This window comes from Apis cerana, linkage group LG3 (genome assembly GCF_029169275.1).
Source record: "Apis cerana isolate GH-2021 linkage group LG3, AcerK_1.0, whole genome shotgun sequence".
In the NCBI taxonomy this organism is placed as follows: domain Eukaryota; kingdom Metazoa; phylum Arthropoda; class Insecta; order Hymenoptera; family Apidae; genus Apis; species Apis cerana.
The window spans coordinates 3,903,328-3,918,369 of record NC_083854.1 but is presented as its reverse complement, the minus strand read 5'-3'; the positions used below and the strand labels follow the sequence as shown (position 1 = coordinate 3,918,369).

Below are 15,042 nucleotides of genomic sequence, written 5' to 3'. Positions count from 1 at the left end.
TACATTTCCAATATAGTTTTTAACGTATTTTAATGTTAACTTCCTAATATTCAACAATATTCGTTTATATTCCGAAATAAAAATTGTCTTATCGTTAATTTTCAAGCATCGGTCATTGATCAGTTGCGCAATCGGTGTATCGTATAATTGAATCAAGTTTAATATAGCAGTAATGAGAATGCATATGGCGTTGCAGACAGTATCGTTAACTGATATCGTATTTCAATTTACATGCGCTCGATAATATTATCCGCGATATCGACTCTGTATTTTAATTACCTTTCGTCGTCAGTCCGTGGAACTCTCGTTTTTTCTTATGCAGTTCTCGTTTCTTATTTTCCCGATCGTTTTTCTGTTATTAAGTGCATGCGTCAAATAAATGTTCTTATATATCTACAACGTGATAACTGGCAAAACCGTTATTTCATACGAAATCGTTCGTATTAATAATGTCGAGATAAAAGATCAGTGGCAAGATACATGGGATTTCTTACCTTGCGTATGGTCACGCAAATTTCCCAATCGATATCGAATGTTTTCGATGTTCACTGTGCGTGGAAATATTGGTAAAGGTTACCATTTTTAATAAAAAAAGACATAAATTTAAGTCACTTTTACATTCTGATATTCGTTGGCTTGTAATTTTAGGAATAAAATATAAAATAATCCATTTTTAAAAATCCTCATTCAAGAGCTTTCTAATGATAATTCGTTAATATATCGGAGCAATAGTAGAGAAATCGTTTATTTTCTTCTATCATTGCTTTTGCAATATTCTTGAGCAACTTTTTTTATCAAATCATTTTTCAAAGTTCCATTTTATCGATCAAAACTCTAATAATAAGCAATACTTTTACAACTTTTCACGATTGAAATTTGCCTTTGAAACATTGCTAATTAAATTGAATTCGATATTAATTCCATTCCAAAGTTAAAAATATAATTTTTGTATAATTATGAATAAGAAATAGAATTATTAGTTGCTCAATTTTTTTTCTCCTTATAAAAGGAAATAATATGAAAGACAAAGAGCTCGTAACTATAATAATTTCACTTTTTCGTGTTTTATGTAATTGATCATGCATCTCGAACGTATTTGAAAGCGAATGGCCCTTGAACAGTCGACGGAACAATCGTGAAAATTCGTCGTAAACTGACCCATTTAGGGTCCTTGCCAATTTTCTGTCCGTTGACTATCGAGAGCTGTTCCCCTGTTTCTTCTCTCTCGCGTGGACCAAATGAGGGATTGTTTTCGGGAGAAGGGGGAGGGGATTGCGTAATGAAATTGAAGCGGGTTATTTCGCGAGGGGGAGGATTTTCGTTTAGCCGTATTATGTCGTTTGCCGTTTGAAATTAAAGGGAAAGTTTGTGGATAGGAGTTGAATTAAGCGGGCGGAGGGGTTGTTTGTTTATTTGTTTGAGTTGCGTAATGGGATTGAATGGATGGGTTTCTTTTAGCCGAATTTGTTTTCCATTTCGTCGTATCCGTCTGGGGTTGAAAGTTGAATAGAGCTGGCGATTGGGCTCTGAATTAGGAGATAGTGATCATTGATTGGGTTGTGTAATGAAATTGAAGTTTAGGCTGTGTTTTTAATCGAATCTCTTTTTAAGTTTATTTCGTTTCCAAGAGTTTGGAGTTGAATTTGCAATTGAATTGGAATTTCCAGTTGAATTAGAAAGTAGTGGTTGGATCGTGAATATAATGAAATATTTCGTTACACAAGAGTGTATTGTATTTTTGATTGAATTTTTTTTTTTTTATTCTTCTGAGGTTTAAATAAAGTTCAATGAATTGTTTGGTCGAATTAGAATCATTATTTGGTTTGATTAATTGCTTGCATTGAATGAAATATAAATTTAGTGTATTGTATTTTTTTTTAATCTTTGTTTCGTGGAATTTTGAATTATTTTATTGAACTTTTGAAATTTTTATATTTTTATATTTCAAAACTTTTTATCTTCTATCAGAATTCTATCAGAATTTAGGAAATAGTAAAGAAACTATATACTGTTGTAAAAAGAATACAAAAATTTCTATAAATAATTCACAAATTTCTTTCAATGTTTATTCACTCAATCTATATATAAATATATTTTTATTCGATACACAAAAATATCAAAATTGAATTTTCCACACAAACAAATATAATAAGAAATAACTCGTTCCAATTTTAAAACTTCATTTACATCATTTTCCAAGTCCATTTCTATCTTTCGAATAAACAATCCATCCTTAAAATATATAAACTATTTTCCATAACCTGCTCAATATAAATAAAAAATACTTCAAAATTTTCCAAAACGGACAAATTCTCGTTCAATTCAAAAAAATCTCCTTCTTATTACCTCAGATATCAGAATTCGTTTCAATCTCGATCTCTGTGTAACCACTCTGGTTCTATCATTCGCCTAATGGCGAGTTCCCATCGTGTTCCTCGGCGATCCGCTCGAAACGATTTTCGAACGTTACATGGGCGTTGGGAAACCGTGCAGCGGTCTGTTTTCGATAGATAGCGAAACATATTCCCTAGATCGAGTCCATTAATCCTTTCTCTCTGCCGAACGCTTTCGTTAAATAAAATGAGGTTGGGACCGCCAGGTTGGAAAGGCTGGGAAATGGGAATAATGCACAAGCTACGATATCTAATTGTGCGTTTCAAAACTGTTCTTGTTGCCCGATTGTGGAAGAATGTTGAAATTCGCCAACCGGACTCGTTCAATGCATTTTATTCGGTAGGTTGGATTAATCGAGAGAGGTTTGAAATATGAGATCTGTACGAGCTTATGTATTTCGATTATCGGGTTTAGAAAAATTGTTTATAACGCGAATGGATGGTAAATGCTTGATGATTAAACGAGTGAAATTTAAATGTGAAAATTAAGATCGGGGTTTTTTTTTAAATGTAAAGCGATTGTTAAATATTCGAAGTTTCAACTGATTGAAACGAGTATCATTCTGTGAAACAGGAGATCATTACATATTATAGGAAATGAACCGAATACCTTTGCATTTTCTTGCAAAGAGATTACAAGGAATTTCAATTAAATGCTGTTTCAACGTGGCTCTAATTTTAATCTTAAATTTTAATCTTCCCTGCGTTTCGTAATCTTTCGAATTCTATCTCGAAGATTTAGAAAGTTTGCTTAGATTAAAAAAAAAAGAAAAGAATTGTTGCCTCTCTATATAAGAATTTCACAATCGCTGAACACATTCGCCCAGAATTATCCCAAAAATCTGACACACCTCCTCCAAAATTTCCAAACATTCCCAATAAATCAAAAAAATAAATTCATCCTTCCTAATCATTTCAATATTCGTTCTTCCCTCCGCTCTTCAACCTTCTTCCTTTCTTCTCTCTCTCGAGAGAAGAAAAGAGAAAGAAAAGAATTAAAAATTCGCCGAAAGGAACCTCAATGAAACGGCCATCGCAAGGTGGATCGATGAAGGGTGCCGGAGGAGGAGTTGAGGACATCTGGCAGGGTTGAGAGCTGCTGGCGGGCCAGGGTGGTAGCAGAGAGAGAGAGAGAGAGAGAACGAAAGAAGAAGACTGGTGGATAGGCCTGGTGGGGGGAGGAGGGGTGGCCGACGGGGGATGGAGGAAGGCTCAGGTGGAGGGGTCGGTGGTGGTGGCGGTGAGAGAAAGGTCGGTGAACCCGGGGTCGATATCCGCACGGCGACCGACCAACCCAACATCCACCCCAGACTCCCTGCCTCCGCCAGCTGATCTACCTGATCTCCCCGATTAAATTGCGCGAGGTATATACGCTTTTTCTTTCCGGCAACTGCGCCACGAGCCGCGTCCTTGCGACCGTCGCTAAATCGAGCCACGTGTTCCGCCTTGCACTTTCGCCTTGTTCAATTTTTCCCTTCCCCCTCCTACCTTTTTTCTCCCCCCTTCTCGTTTTATTTCGCTTCGCGTGGAGGTTGGTTGGGTTTTGTTTCATTTCGAGTTTCTTTTTTTTTCTTTTTCTTTTTTTTTTGGCTTTTTAGAGACTTTTAATGACGGTAGTGAAGGTTTAATAGCGAAGGTTTAGAAGGTTTATCGTAGGATTTATATAGAATTTTTTTCGAATGAAATTGTTGGTTGATGTTTTAAAGCTCGAGTTGGGAAAGTTGAAGTTTATTATATTGTTTTGCAAGGAATTGTATTTTTTAGTAGATATTTTTTGGATTTGAAGGTACGGAGGTTGGATTCAATAGAGTGGGTCTTTGAAATTGTAGATTTAGAGAAACTTTGAGGTTTTTTTCTCTCTTTTTCTATATATATATATATATATATATGTCTTCTTTGAAGTAGAATGTGTTTTATCTCTTTGAAACTGGAGTAGCTTGTAAAAACTGTTTGATTTAGATTTGAGATTGAGTAATGTAGGAAAAAGTTGTGGATGATATCTAGATTTTGGAGAGGGAATAGATAATTGGTTATTATGCATTTTATTTATACTACTGTAAAATTTTTCTCATTTATCTATGATCTCTGGAATCCAAAAATATTGTATTCGATAACAGTTAAATTATTAAGATTAAAAAATACTTTAATAGAAAGGTTCTTAAACATTTATTTTCAAAAAATTCCAAACGATTTTTCTTAAATCCTTATTTTTGCTCTCTACTATTTTTTTAATTTTGATTCGATAAGAATACGTGCGAATGTTTCGTCTATTTTTAATAAAACAAAAATATTTTTAACGTCTATTTTTAATAATTCCAGACGACATATTTCCAGAGATCACCGATTCTGATTTTTTTTTTCTCTTCAATCTTTATCTTCCATTTCTAGTTTCTAGAATCATTTATCGCCATGAAATATTAATAAAAGGTTTAACATCTATTTTTAAAAAAAATTTCCAAACGATATATTCTCAAAGTTCAGTAATTTCGAATTTTTCCATGCCTCTATCTTTCCCCGTATCCTCGATTATATTTTGATCAAAAGGGTAGAACTTTTTCTGACATAAAACTCGATGCATCGAAAAATTCCGGGTTAAAAGTTCGACTTTTATAGCTTTTCCTCGTGCCCATCTTTTTTTTTTTTTTTATACCATTTCAGACTATTTTTTTTTTTTGCAAATTTTCCGACCCAGCGACCCTTTTCCATCGTTACACTCAATCTTTTTTCTTTTCTTTTTTTTCTTTTTTTTTTTTTAAGTCTCTATAACGTGGAGAAAAATCCTATTCGAAGTTTTTTTTCCCCTCCCGCAACGAGAGGTCCCTTTTTAAAAACGCTCTTCCTTTGGGAACGAAGTCAACCTCGTCTTTTTTAAATGTGTACGTAGTAGGCACTTAAATCCCCTTGAATACTTCATGCAATCCGCGAAGTCTAATTTTCTTTGCGAAATCCTTTGCTGCTTCACGAGAGGTATGAAAGAATTTCCTACCTCTTCTAATTGGAGTGTTGCAAGATGAATGAGCACGAGAGATGAGATAAAAAAATGAGGAATAACAGAGATCTTACAGAATTTACATCTTTTTGCACTTGTTATAAAATTATCTTCCTAGTTTTCCCCACTCGGATCAATCGACCAATTAAAGTTTCTACGTTAATTGCAATAATTTCTATCTCTTCCCTTTTTTATTTCAACCGTGAACGTTACCTTTGAACATATCCTTTTAATACAACGAATATTTAATCCCTTGCATTTGGAGTAATATATTGTGCAATTTTCAACCGTTATATTCCAATAAAAATTATATTTGCTTAGAAAAATTATTACGTGTACCATTCCTCTCGAATTAATAATCCTAGCATTAAATTATTTCGAAAGAGCACTCTCCTCGGCGCACAAACGACTAATGATTGGAGAGGGATTTAAAAGAGTCGAATTTCTCGCTTCCCCCCTCCTCGATTAACCTTGATCGATTTGTGCGTAACCCCGTCGTTGCACTTGGCTCGATTGGATTAACGTGTCGGATCCGCCTTAAGCTCCTGTGTTCCCACCGATAGATCCTCCGTCGATCCTCCGTGATTAAACCTCCTCGAACACATGCAAACTCAACCCCCTTCGGATTATCGTAACTGCACGTACTCTTATGGCCGCATAAACGACTCCGGATCCGTTCCGTTCCACTGTAAATCGCCTCTTTAACCTGTACCTCTTTAACCTTCTCTTTTCTTTTTCTTGCCATCGTGCATTTATTATTGCGCTCTTCAAGCTCTTTTTCTTTTTGACGTGGTTCCACGAGAATCTCGTGATATCGGTGGAACATTTTGCAAATTTATCTTCAACTCTCTCTCCTCGAACTGCAAATATAATCGATAAAGGACAATCCTCCAAAATTACGATTAATTTAAGACACCGTTTATCAAATCGAATAGAAACGCGTTGTTCATCGACATTCTTGGATATCCTGCAATATATATCGAAAAAATTCAAACTCCCTCCCCTTGATTCGAAATCTCGTTGGAAATCTCTGAGCGAAGAGATCGGAACGAGTCAGATGGGCGAGCAAGATTGGCCTCGTCGCGATCCTCGTAGCCGCATTACGTTTCATTATCGGTAATTGTAAAGAATAAATCTTTGCCGACCATCTTCCGTTGTTGGTGTCCGGCCCCGTCTGGCCGCGCATAATTTCCTCCGCGTTTAAACGCTTCCTCCCCCTCCTGCTGTCTCAGCTTCCAATTCAGCCGCGGAACGGTCGCTAAAAATATCGATACCCCCTTTCGTTCCAACCTCCCCCTCCCCCTTATCATCACCGTTATCCCTTCATTTTTTTCTTCGTGATGGGACGAAGATCAAGATCGGGACAATTTCGTTTAATAATCGACGCAAAAACCCTTCCTCGTCCACCTTTCGATATTAATCTACACGACCTATCCCAACGAAAGGAAAGGGGGAAAAAAGAAAAAAGGAGAGAAGAAGGGAAAAAATCGGAGATACCGGTAGGCACGAGCCGGCAGCCTCCTATCAGCGTATCTAGGAGCCGGTGAATAGAGGCCACTCCGTGTATATTTTCTGTACGCGTGTCGGGAGACGCATTTTTACGTTACGTAGGACGGGAGGTATGTGAGGCCGGCTCTCTCGCCAGCCAGCCAGCCAGCCAGCCAGCCAGCCAGCCAGATAGATAGATAGCGTGCGAGGAGAGAGGGAGAGAAAGAGAGAGAGAGAGAGATTGTATCTGGCGGGTTCAGAGACCCCGTTCCTACGTGTCTTTTACTCGGTGTGCGCATACGTTAACTGCATATGACTTGTTGGCGTGTGCATAAGCGTGTATATATTATTACGCGCCTTACGGTGTGATTGTTGATTTCTTGCGCCACCGTGTTATGTATCGTTGATTCAGAGAGTGATAAGGAGGGATCGAGCGTCTTTGTTTTACCCCTGTCGCGGCGGTTAATAACCGGATTTTGGTCAATTTCGTTCGGCTGGTGATCGTTATTTTTTTTTTCCTACGTATATCACGTACACGAGTCTCTTCTTATGGAACTGGTAAATCTCGTTGGCGCGATGTTCAAATTTAAATTGATTTAAATTCGATCCGAATAGGACAAGGATGCGCTGCTTTCCGAGCGATTCTATTCGAGCTCGAATGAGGAATTCGAAGAGACACAACAGAGTTTCTTCCAGTTTATCGTATTCTCACAGAGAGAGAGAGAGAGAGAGAGAGAGACGAATTAAGAAGAAAATTCCATGCAGAATATATCTTGCTCGGATAACTTATGTAAACGCGGAGAACGGAGGGGGGGGAGTACGAGTTTTCTTCGCTAATAGATAGTATATTATAGCCATAACGATAGAGGGAATCGTGGGCTCGCGAGACCGTTTGAATTTTACGGCTGTCTCTATTCTTCACGGCTATCGTATTTATGGTGCACCGTAAGAGAAACAGAAGAGAAACAGTTCAAAGAGGGTTTCTACTAGGTGTCCGATCAGGCCGCTCATAAATAATTCTCATCGCCTGAATTCGTTCTGATTTATAGCTAATTCAACTGCAACACCAACTTCCCACCAAGCAACGGTTGCTTTCCTCTCGCTCGATATCTCTCTCTCTCTCTCTCTTCACGTTTTTTTTCTGGCATCTTTCTCTCCATCCATCGTTTATGCATCCATATTATTACCGAATCGCAGAGAAGAATGGCGAGGATAGAAATCGAGGAGGAATATTATGAAAATATAAACTCGATGAATAGTGAAAGTAGATATTGATGATCGCATGATAGAAATTAAACTTACGGACTATTTGAGAATTACAATATACCGGTGTACAACATTACTTTGGAATATTACTTGGAAATTACTTGTTTCCACTTGTACACAGCAATCGACACTTATTAAACGGTGGTGTAATCTTACGAATATATTACATACGCGTTATGCGAAATATCTATAAATCTTCTTCAAGATTTAAGAAAGAAATCGCGTCGATCGATTTATTTATTTTTTTTTTTTCTATCAACTGGATGGAAATCGGGTGAATTATTGAATTCGATCTGTTTCGAGCGGAACGGATGAAAACGGGTCGCGCAACCCGTGGCTCGATCGCGTTCCTTGGATGGAGCGGGTTTGGTTGAACATCGTCGAAAGGGTCGGGGATGTGCACTGGCCGGTTTAAAATGTGAGTCAGTGCCGTGGATTCGTCCTTGGTATTCGTGCATTTCACAGTCCACCTCGAATCGTCCTTCTACCGGGTGAGCGAATTCGTACACACGATCTCGATTTCAATCTTGACCTCGATATCTCGATTTTTTTCAACCCGGGCCGAGATATATGCTTTCTTTAATAATAACATAAGTCGAGAGATTATTCGTATATATTCCGATATTATTTAAAATTATAATGCGCTTATATTTAAGTTGAAAATTTAAATCGTGTATCGCGTTTAAATTATTTAATTTTTAAATATACGTTATAATGACAATGTTAAATCAATGCAACATTATGATCGTGATGGTAGTAATAGGCGCTGCTTTATGTCGTGTGTTTTATTGATTTTTTCTTTTTTTCTCTCGTGCAGAAACATGCACGAGTGGTCAATCGTTCTCGAATTCAGATTTTGGATTTTAATTCGTTTCGCAAGGGGAATTGACTTCATTATAAAACTTTTGAATTGTAAAAAAATATTTCATGTTTATTCAGTATCTTGTAATCACATGCAAATTTATATTTTTGCGAAGATAAGTAAGAAAATTGAACGAGAGTAAAAAATTATTTTACACACTTGATTATATATTTTTACGTACGCAGGATTCATTTCCATTAAAAAAAAAAAAATCCAATAAATCGATAGATGCAATTATTAAAGTCGTTATCCCCCTGTTCGAACTTTATAATTCTAACCTTGATTCAATTAAATATACACGACTTCACTGTTGTAATATAATCTCTAACAAAAGTTATGATTGCAGCCTTAATAAGTTGCTCAATAAGATAAAAATAAATAAATTCTGTCGAAATATGTCCAAGTCCCTTCCCTTCCTGTCATTAATATCGTGACAATATATTTTAAATCGTACAGATAGACATTAACATCTCTAATAACAGCTTTCGATCTATTGATCTATCGAACAGCCATCTCGTAATAATATAATAATATAATATCTAATAATTCTAGACCAGAGTAGCGAAAGAATAGCTCGAAAGTCTCGTGAGTCGCGCGCGACTAGAATTCTCGTCAGCTGCAATTCGCGTGATCGTTCGCGCGATCGAAGTTCTCTTACGTAACATCTACTCGCACGACCAAAATTCCAGCGAGTGCATTGGCGCAATTGCATACGATACTGTAAGAACAAATTGCTTTCTCTCTCTGTCTCCGTCACTCTTTCTCGCTTCGTTCGAATTGATTTACTGCCAATCTTTCGTTAGCTTTTTTCACGAGGAAAGGTGATTTCTGTATTTATAGGTTATTTCGTGAAAGTGAGGTTAGGATTTATCGATAATATATATTGCTTATATTTTACCGTTTTATTATTCGTATTAAGAGTGTCTTTGGAATTGTTCTTAATTTCCTTGTAGAGCCTTTGGCGAGGTTATCGTTTACAGAGCAAACGTTGAATTTAGATCCGTTGGAAAAAATTTGATCGAAGTTTGTTTTCGTATCGTGTGATTTCATGGTGTATAATATATATATATATTTCCGTATCTGTATTTTCGATCTGTGTATCGCCAATTAGAGGTTAATTAATTATTGTAACATTATAAAATCGAGATATCGAAACTATTCCCGTTATCTTAATAGGTCTATACATGTCCAAATATTATTCTATATTTTATCAATCTGTTATAGTTTATTTCTTTAAAAAAAATCAAAGCGCAATTGATTTCGACACGCCCAAGATTTCTTACATCTCGATAATGAATTTGCTCGATAAGAGTTGAAAAATAAAAATTTCTTCTACGTGAGCACGTAGAGATTGTAACGATACAATTTTTTGTCTTTTTTCGAGTATTAGAATTTTAAGAAATTGGAATAAACAACTCGAATAAATTAACCCACAACATGTAGAGTTATATATACTCTTAATTTTCACTCGAATCGATATATAACGTGAACATAATTAAAACCTTTTCACCCTTTGTCCAATTTTCGTCGAATGATCGACAGATGTATTAGAAAACGAGTCGTTACGTTATACTCATCGACAAATTACATTCACTTTCGATCGAAAGCGAGAACGCAACGCAACTTAACGTAACGTAACGAAAACTCTCTTCTTAACTTAACCACTTTTCGATCGATTTTCACCCTCCCCTCCTCTTCTGGATTCGCGCGATATCGCGACGAGCGCGGAAGAGGATCCGCGTCTCAAGAGAGAAGGGTCTCGTCGCGACTTTTCACGACTTTACACGTGGCTCGTGATTCAGTCACGTAGCCGGCTCGTTTAAGCTCGTGATCGTTAGCCGGCTGGTGTTATATGGGCGTAACGTGATTCTCGTGTCACGTAGCGTAACGCGTGGCCCTTCGTTCCCTCGCGAAAAAAACGAGAGAGGGAAACGACCGAGAGCCGATTCGCGGCGGAGGGGGGAGGAAGGGTGCAGACCTTCTCGTGACGCTCCACCGTTGGGGACCAGGTGGGCTCGTATTTGGGAAGTAATCTCCTTGCCGTGCAACAACGTGAACTTCGATTTCCGATTCTCCTTCAAAGGTCAATCCTCCCCTCTCAACGAAGAAGTTAAAATCCTCCTCCCAATTCGATTTCCAAGGTAATGGGGTATTTATTGGATCGATTTTAAGTCCACGAGAAGTTTCGAATAAGAAGAAAACGGGCGATAAATGATATATCCGTCCACGAAGAACAAAGGCGGAAAGTGGATCGGAGTGGATTGGAGTGGATAACCGGGAATGAGTCAGAGGGGCCTCGATAGATTGGGAAATCGGGCATTAACCGCCGTTTCCGGCACCGCTCGCGGTATCACGTGTACACCGTGAACAGGATAATTTGTGTCGAACGCGTGACCGAGCTGGCTGAGATTTATGCGCGGGATAGGCACGCGCGCCGCTGTTCTACTCGATGTTTATCTAAATCGCTCCCAGATCTCTTTCCTATGCATTTTACGCCTTGCACTTTAACACTCGGTTTTTGGTCCCACTTAGGTTGGAAGATAAGGTTTCGATTAAGGTGGGCCGCTGCTGCTTAAGCTGCTGCTAGCCGCTTACAGAGGTGTTTTAATGTTTATTAGACGTTGCTATTAGACGTTTAGATTTTTCTTCTTCTTCTTCTTCTTCTTCTTGTTGCTTTTTAATTTAATCTAAAAGATAAGGGTTTTTGTCGGTCGAGGTTTTATTTACGGGGGCACGGAAGCGAAGAAACGTTTTACATAATGAAACGAATGATTCGAGGGTATTAATTTTATTAGTATTATTAAAAACTGTTTGTATTTGCCTTTTAAGTAAATTGTCGGGATAATTTAAAGATAATCTGTCACTATGAGAAGAATTAATTGCATTCACAAATCTTTTTTTTCTGTTTTTCAGGTAAGATCCATGTACCATCGTTTCACAAATTCTCCCAAACCTCGAAGCTATTTATTAAACGCTGGATCGGAAACACTCGACATGTTCAAGGTAGGGTATTAAACGGTATTTAACTTGCTAGCAACTACTCTCTCGAATAGATCTTGAACAACAGTTAGAGCTTAATATTTTCTCGAGTAATTTTCGTCGGGTCGATCATTTGATCGATACACAATACACCACTAGATCCAGGCTGCTAGTTAATGCACGGAGTAATGTAACCTCGAGATTTCCTCGAAACGATGTCAAGGCCGTGACCTAATGCAAGGTCATCGACGCTTCTTTCTCCATCCCTCTCCTCCCCCTCTCCCTTCTAACTTCTGTTTTCCACCATTGGAATTTTCACCGTGTCCAAGTCGAACTCGTGGAATCTATGCCAGGAATGTCAGCTTCTATCGAATCTGATTGAAAATCTGGTCTCTGCTGGAATCGGTCAGTTACTTTCTTAAAGGAAAGAACAAAATCATATCTCCAATCAACAATCCTTTACAATCCTGTGTCCACGGTGTCTCGAATATTTCATTATTACCAAATTATCCTTGCAACACGTGTCATTCACAATCAAAATTTCATTTTTCACTAGAAAAAAAATATATATATTTATATACTCCTCCCAAATTTCTTCGATTCGAATCACCCCCAATCCTTGATCGATCGAAAGACGTCCCCCTGACTATTATACATGAATGGAACAGAAGTCACGATTCGCATTGAGGTCTCGTAGAACGAGATAGTCCTCGAATAAATATGCGCCGCGCCACGTATCGTATAGGAATCGTAGGAAGTTCTTTCTTTCCTTGCATTCTCCCTCCTCCCCCTCTCCTCTGCGTGTCGGTGACCCGTATCATCGTATCGATCCATCGATCGATCGATCGACGGCCTGCCAATTAGCCCCCCTCATCATAAATCGAACGACACCTACGCGAGTTTTCTAATCTGCATGATAAAGGGCATGCGCGATTGAAAAAGGAAGAAAAAGAAAAAACGAGCGACTGGACAAAATGGGGAAGGAGAGGGGGGGACGTTATGCCACCGTATGAGTCACGATTCTTATCGTTTCGGCGCCGCTAATGGAATTAATGAATATTTCTTCGAGCCCCCTCCTTCCGCTCGATTATTGGTGGTTTCTAATCGACGATTAACGAGCCTTTGTTTAGTAGAGGTTTCTCTTAATTGTTCGCCAGCAATTAGGGGGAGAGGGAGGGGTACGAGTACGCGCGTGAATTTAGAATGCGGTGTCAAGTTTTCCTTTTGATTCGCGTTTATTTTTTGATAATTAAGTAATGAAGTTGGATGACGATTTAGGATACGATCTAGTTACTTTCTATTTATTATTATTCTTTGAGGATTAAGATGGATTATCCTTTCAAAAATTCTATCGTGATGGGTACACAGTATCGGCGAGATAACGGGGATAATCGCTCAAATGGCAACATTCGATATATCTTCGTTTCCTCCTCGTTTCCTTTCTAATTGATATGTACGATTCCCAAACGGGATCAAGAAATAGAGATCGAAATCGCAATCGAAATATTTATGAAATATTCGTTGAATTATACGGTGTTTATAGACATCGTAAATTTAATAGCAGAGACGAAGGATTTCTAACTGAGTTTCGAAGTTATCGAGAATCGAAGCAAGGAATAAATAATGATTCTATACACGAATATTATAAGAAAAAAAAATTCGTCGATTCTCAAATTATATAATGAAGGGAAAGAGAGAGAGAGAGAGATTATTAATCAAAAGAGAAAACGAGTAAAAATTGGAGGGATCGAGATCGAATAATAATATAAATCTTTCCTGCGAAAACATCGATTAAAAGACAAAAGCGGAACGGTCAATTACTTAAAGTACATATTCTACATTGTATAACCGAGGACAAAAGCACCGAAAGGAGAAAGGCTATTGGACACGGGTCAAAAATGAAATATTCTCCATAACAAAAGGCAGGTAAAAACGAAAAGGCTACTTGCACGGCTCAAAAATGTAATGTTCTCCATAACAAAAGCAAGTAGAAACAAAAGCCAGTGACTCAAGAACTTAACGTTCCCCCATAGCCAAAACGAAAAAAGCAACCAAACGTTCCAGCAACGTTTCACTCCTACTCTCTCCTTCTCTCTCTGTTCCCTTATCTCTCTCTCTTTCTCTCTCCTTCTCTCTCCACCACAGAGTAACGAGAAACGCGTGCTTGAAAACGCGACTGTAGACCGTGGCAGACTATTCTCTCGCCTCGGCAGCCGCCTCGCTTGTCCTTCTTCTCCTTCGACTCCTTCTCCTCCTCTTCCTAGTCCAAGGTGGAGGAGGTTGTTGCACCCTCCTCGAGCATTGTGCATGCGTGCACGAGGGTGCCTAGCCCCCTTCATCCTCTACTCTGTATGCAACCCGTCTCTCCTCTCCGCGATGGTGCAATGACACAGCTTCGTGGAAAGGCATCATAGCGGAAGAATTCAGGATTATCGATTGCCACCTCCTGGTCTCCTCCAACCACCGATTCTGCGCTCCTCTTCCGCGGGGATTAATCTTCCGCGATTTTTTTCCTTCGAGATTAATCGCCCTCCAACCTCTCTCCTCCCGTGAGAAAGAAGTCGAATATATTCAATATATTCATACAGCTTAAGAAATCTCTCGTTTCAAGGATTCCTGAATTTTTACATGTACGCGGTTGTTGGTGAATAATTTTTAAAAAAATCGAGAGAATCCTTCACTTAATCATCCCCTCTTTTAAGAAACTCTTTCAAACCCTTCTTAATTAACAACTTGACTTAAAGAAAGAAAGAAAGAAAGAAAAGAGACCAACGCTAGAAGCAGAAAATCTAAATATTTCAAGCGAAACGCGCACGCCCATAGGGGCCCCATACTCGGTTTTATTATTCCCTTTCGAGGTGTGCTCGCGCTTAGAAAAGTCGCGGTATACTCGGCTGGCGCGGGTACTCCTTGGGCAGGAATATAAAGCGTTTTATGGGTCTGTCTGGCCGTGCGAGCGCGGCCGACACGGCGAGGGGCCCTTGGCCCCTTGAGCGCGAGTCCTCTTCGGGGTCCTTGCGCCCATCCGGCTCGGGACTGGATCGAGAGCAGTGCGCGTTGCCCGC

At 38.6% G+C, this 15,042-nt stretch overlaps 1 protein-coding gene across 7 annotated transcripts in view; it reads left to right on the top strand.

Annotated features, from left to right (window-relative positions):
• Positions 1-15,042, top strand: part of LOC107995718 (uncharacterized) — a 166,591-nt gene that overhangs the window by 40,754 nt on the left and 110,795 nt on the right. For 5 of the 7 annotated variants that reach the window (XM_062072240.1, XM_062072238.1, XM_062072236.1 and 2 more), the window contains one exon: positions 11,912-12,001. The exons of the other annotated variants lie outside the window; for them this stretch is intronic. The gene's annotated coding sequence lies outside the window, so the exon portion shown is untranslated. The remainder of the gene's footprint in view (positions 1-11,911; positions 12,002-15,042) is intronic. 7 annotated transcript variants of the gene reach the window in all.